We start from the raw sequence: 5,887 nt of genomic DNA, 5'->3' as shown, positions 1-5,887 counted from the left end.
TCGGTGCTTACGGAATCACAAGGACCTCTCTATGACGCTATTAACCACCCATTTTTCGCCTAGATTCTTCCCTAGCCTTGAGCTAGTTGTAAGTGCTTCTAATCACCTTCTTGATCTTGTCTAAAGTGGTTAATAAGAGATTTGTTGGATAAAAATCATGAACATATAAGATCAAAGTTTAAAGTCTAGTAAAAATGATGAACATGGTGGTTAATGAGTAAATGCTAGTGTAAAACTCTTAAAACTTGTTTTGTTATGATTCTTTTATGTTGTTTAATGCTAGTAGTAGTTCGGATCGTCATCTAACCTGGCTAAGTCATGTTCATGGAACATGAACCAGTGTATGTTAAAGTATGAAAGTGATTAGATGATGAACTCTACTACTTATGAACATGAACTTGTGTAAAAGTGATTTTTCTTATGAAATGAAGTTCTAAACTAGTAGATCTAAAGATCTACAAGTGGTATTTTCGAAGAACCAGGTGTAAAATGAAATCATGTTTTAGAAGCCGAATCTTTCTTGAAACAAAGGTGTTTTTGTGAACAAACAAGTGTGTAGACACTTGTGTAACAAAAGGATTTAACAAAGGAATGTTTTTGAGATTTTTGACTAGAAGTTGTATAAATGCATTTTCCTTAAAAATAAGATTTTCAAGAAACCAATTTCATTTATAAAGATAGGAAGATCTACTAAAGATAATGGAAGGTTACTACACACTTTTACATAACCCACAAGTTCATGTGTTTGCGATTTATGTATATTTTCGACTAGCTTGATGTTGGAATATTGTTTGTTGATGTTGAGAAAAATTGTTGATTGGATTTTGAAAAGAAAATGATACGCTAGTAAGCGTGGCCACCTCCAGTTACAGAGGAAACTCTGGCGAAATTTTTCGAGAAATCTAACACTTGGAAATATTTTTGCAACAAGTGTTATGAACATATTTTTAACTTGTTTTCCAAATAAAATTCGCCATGATTTTTATTACAAAACTTCCAAGTGTCGGAGGTGGGATTTTTATAAATAAAGGTTGTTAAATATATATATTTAGAATATATATTTTTATAGTAACACTTGTGTGAATTTCATGATTATTTTGTGAACTACACAAATATTATTTTCAGAGTAACAATAATATAACTCGTATACACTGAAAAGTAACAACTCCAAAATAATACTAACGCCCTCACTATGAATATTTAAGTTACACCGGTATTATTATTACCACCCGAACTTCAAATGTAACTTACGTATTTTCAGAAAATACTCTTAAATGCATATTTTGATAAAAGCATTATTCTGGAAAATGGTATGTAATAAAATATAATATTTTTGGGAAAAATATCTATATTTTGGAAGTAGAGTATTTTAGACAAATGGATTAAAGTATATTTTATTAAGTGGGACTTAATAACGAAGTTTTGGAATTATATAAACGCACATGTATTAAAGCCCCCATCCTTGGGAAGGAATATATTTACCAAATAATTACGAAGTGTAATTACGAAATAGTTGCCTAACTATTTCCCTAAGACATTAAACCTTAAGCTAAGGCACGACCGTCCGTCTAATAGAAGTTAGTACGTGTAGGTCGTTACGCAGCAGGTTGACTGGGAGATACTTTTTAGAGACGCACTTCGGTGAGTTCATATCCCCCTTTTCTCTTAACTGTTTTCAGTTTTTAAACTGCGGGGGTGAAATACATGTTACTATGATTACGAATACTTTATACATGGTATGGTTAGCGTAAGGAGGGTTACTACTTAGATCATGTGAGTGGGTAGGCGGGAACTGGAGGCCATTAATCCTCATTATAGGACCGAGGGTCTGTAGCGGTAGATCTATCTGGGTGTAGCGAGCCCAACCCCTGAGTTCGCTGAATGAACCAGGTGGTGACTTGGTACCCGACGCAAAAATCTGCTAGGTTTGAGTCTTCCTACTGCACTTCACACATATCATTGGCTTTGCAAACCAATGATGATCTCTTTTTCCTTATTTACTACATACCAGGGATTTTTATACATACAGACATTTTTACAACGGGTTATACATACCCACTCACACATGAACTCGCTCAACTTTATGTTGACTTTTCAAACTACATGTATTTCAGGAAACTAACGGATCTGGCACGGTATGCACGTATTTTCAAGCTGCGTTTGAATAAAGAAGACATCCAGGGTTTAGAAGGTGTAGCCTCTTTCTGGACGGGTTACATATCCCTAAACCTAGTATTGACTAAAGTCTTTTGCCAAGTTTTTATGAACTCAATTAAATCGAGTTAAGGTTTGTAACTTATATTGTGATTGTTGAAAATGGGATTTTCTAAACTTTATTAATGAATGAATACCTCATGTTTTTATCATGTAGCATTGTTATGATTGTTGCTATGGTATTAAGAAGTCACACCAAATAAACCCACGCTTTCGCAAAGCCAGGGTGTGACACACACCATCAAATTAGAGGATGCCAAGCAGTATAAAAAGAATGGAAAATAGTTAAATGCGTATAAATCTTTTACTGGGAAGTTAGTTTCAGTGAAAATTAGGTAGTTGAAACTACTAAAACAAAATCAAGTTGTTTTGATTTAGATTTCTATTGCTCTTCACAAGTAATCTTTAGTCACGCTAAGTTTATGTTTGAGTTTCATTTCTTCGTTTTCATTGATGGTACTTCTAACCTTACACCTCCGTGTCTTGAATGATTAGGGCATTGTTTTCCTTCTTCTCACAATTGCCAAAACCAGTCAACCACGGTATGATAACTTAGACATTCATTTATGATATTTTTTATATTTCGCAATCTCTAATTCTAACCATTCATTTTTAAGTCACGCTAAGTTTATGTTTCAGTTTCGTTTCTTCGTTTTCATTGACGATACTTCTAATCTTACACCTTCGTGTCTTGAATGATTAGGGCATTGTTTTCCTTCTTCTCACAATTGCCAAAACCAGTCAACCACGGTATGATAAAGTTAGGCATTCATTTATGATATTTTCTATATTTCGCAATCTCTAATTCTAACCATTCATTTTTTAGTTTCACATTTTTGGGATGTAAGGATTGTAGATGTTGATGGTGTGTTTGGATTTTTCTTTTGGAACAAATTATGTAGTTAGAGATTAAAAAAAAGGTATTTAATGTTTGGATAAATAGATTAAGCTTCAAATTAGCTGATTAGAAATATAAAATTGTATTTTGCAAATGCTGCAGGTAGCTGCGTATCATGCTCGTGTTGTTGTTCCTACGAATTCTCATAAACACTCTTCACTAGAAGCATGAAAGTAGAAATTGGTTAGTTTTCTTCAATATATGTTCTGGTTTATATGATGTGGGTTTAAAGTTAATGACATATGTGTTTTCAGATGTCGTATTTTTGACATGTCGGCTTACTGGTACACCCCGTTAATTCCACCATCTGGTAACCATGTATATTTTGCAACTTATTTACCCTAATATACACCTTTATCAAAGATCAACATTTTATTGTATCATCATATTTGGAATTATATGCCTCAAAACCTATCACCTTTTCCAACTGAAGTTATTGAGAGACACCATTTACAGTTACATATCTCATTTTATTATTTCATGATTATTATAAAGCCTTTAGATAATGACATCTTTATTTCTAAATGATTTATTTAGTATTTGATCTTTATCTCTGTAATTGCAGGTGGCTTTAAGGTACATTTGTCTATGTTTATTGCAGAACTAACCAAGGAGCTACGCATGCAATTATTCGATTTGTTGTAGATTTCGAAAGGATCCTTAGCCCGTAGTATCTGAATGTGGAAAGGATTTTTTTTAAGTGTGTCAAAAAAGGATGGGTTGATCTGATTAATGTATTTGATTTGTTTTTTTAGCTTAACCGTTGACCCATTATAGATCGACCCATTTGTGTAAAAGTGGGTCAAATTACCACCACCACTGAGTTTTGTTTTCTTTTAGATTAGGAGCATTAGTAGTCATTTCATGTATAATCTCGATTCACTGTAGCAATATGGAAGAAATATCCAACCATGAAGTCACTCATGAGTATCTACATGGATCCAACCAGATGAGTAAGTATTAATTTTCTTTTTCCTCAAATTTGAGTTTTACTTCCATTGTTTAAATGGGAAGAAATTGATTCACTGGCTTCATATATTTTTATAAGCATTTAATATGCAAAGAATCAATTATCACAACTGCATGAATATAGGGTGTCCCAATCTAAGTATCAAGTAATAAAAATTATGTCGTTTAGTTGATATTTATTTTTTTAATATATCCATTCACGTAAGGAAGTAAACTTCTTTCTCATGTAGGTGAATGGTAACGTTGAATAGGAATTTGGTGATTTGGAGATGGGTCTTCGGACGGCAGGTTTTTCTCGGAATTGGAGATGGTGGGTTTGGCCTAATAATATTATTTTTTTATAGATTTATAAATCATATTGTTTTCATTTGTAACATAATAATATTAAAAAAAAGTAATATTAAACTTTCAATAATTAGTATATCTTTAATTTATAAATACAATTATTTCCCTACACATCATATATTTTAAATAAATTTTTACATTCGTTGTTTACCATTTAAATGGTTCAACCTCGTGAATATTCACAGAGAAATCTAGTTTTTTATAAACATAAATAACTTTCATTTACATTATGCAAACACACACCCTTAAATTGAGAACTTTTTTTTAGTTCAAGTATAGTATAACTATATTTATGATATTTTTTTAACGGCAAAACTACTATATATCTGAATATATGGAGCCAGCAAGCAGCTGAAAAGCTTACAACCAGAGCCATAACAGCGAAAACAAACTACAACATTAAAATCTGACCAAGAATCCCAAGACACAGCTGGGCGATTACATCTATTACCGACCCACAAAAAAGACTCTTCTTTAATTCTCTGGACCGTCTTGCGAACTTGGATAAACTTCTTCTCAAAAGTCTTTAAATTCCGGGCTCGCCATATAAACCAAGTCGTAGCCATCAACACATTATTAATCAATATTTTCCAAGTCTTCGAACCAGGGCTACTATATATGAAATACATCAAGTCTGAAACGGTGTTTATATTATTTGGCCACGGAACTCAGATCCGCACAAAATTGTTCCACCAAATACACCTTGCCACGAGACAATTGACAAACGCGTGATTCACGTCCTCAATTTCGTAGCCACACATGTCGCAAAAATTATTAGAAAGGACCAAACCTCTTTTGCCCTGCTCCGCTTTAGTCGTGACCCGTCCGAAAGTTGCTCTCCAAGCAAGGAAATTGCTCTTCGAGGTGCCCCAAGAATTCCAGAAAAAGGCGTAGTCTGCTGCGACGAGTCCCCTGCCACAGCAAACTGGTTTTTGATCCTTTTAACTGAAAAGTCAATTCCGTGTTCATTATCCCATAGCCATATATCCCTTTCCCCTATGATCAATTGTTGCTGAAGAAGACCTATAAGTTCGCTAAGATGGACCCATTCGGTCGAAATGTTGGGGTCTTTATCCCATAACCACCCCCAAAGCATACTCCCATTCACACTTCTAACATGAGAGGCCATAGTACCACCCGTGTTGGACGCTAAGCGAAACAAGTCCGGGTATAAATCCTTCAACGGCTCACGGTTCAACCACTGGTCTTTCCAGAACCTGGTATTCTCGCCACTTCCCAATATCACACGAATTTTGTCTTCAATATTTATACCCAACTTCAATAGATTCGACTTAATGCCTCAAAGATTTTTCCAAGCCCCTGGAACAGATTTCTTAATAGGGATCATCATGTCGTCTTTCTTCTGTTTGTGAATACTCCTAACCACTTGAGCCTATAATTGGTTTGGGTATTGTTGATGCAACAAATACTAGACCGATGGTGGTATCTAGGCTGGTTAGG

At 34.2% G+C, this 5,887-nt stretch overlaps 1 long non-coding RNA gene across 4 annotated transcripts; it reads left to right on the top strand.

Moving 5' to 3' along the window:
* The first annotated feature begins 2,634 nt into the window (after positions 1–2,634).
* Positions 2,635–4,403, top strand: LOC110903317. 4 transcript variants are annotated; one of them, XR_004876239.1, is made up of 7 exons: positions 2,635–2,756; positions 2,918–2,964; positions 3,041–3,134; positions 3,215–3,295; positions 3,367–3,422; positions 3,678–4,065; positions 4,312–4,403. It is a non-coding gene; the product is annotated as an uncharacterized LOC110903317 (long non-coding RNA). The 4 variants fall into 4 exon arrangements; XR_002571836.2 differs by lacking the exon at positions 3,367–3,422; XR_004876238.1 differs by having other exon boundaries at positions 3,215–3,422.
* The last annotated feature ends 1,484 nt before the right edge of the window (positions 4,404–5,887 follow it).

Source organism: Helianthus annuus, chromosome 13 (assembly GCF_002127325.2).
Source record: "Helianthus annuus cultivar XRQ/B chromosome 13, HanXRQr2.0-SUNRISE, whole genome shotgun sequence".
Classification (NCBI taxonomy): domain Eukaryota; kingdom Viridiplantae; phylum Streptophyta; class Magnoliopsida; order Asterales; family Asteraceae; genus Helianthus; species Helianthus annuus.
Note: the sequence above shows the minus strand (reverse complement) of the source record. Positions and strands in the feature narration are given on the sequence as shown.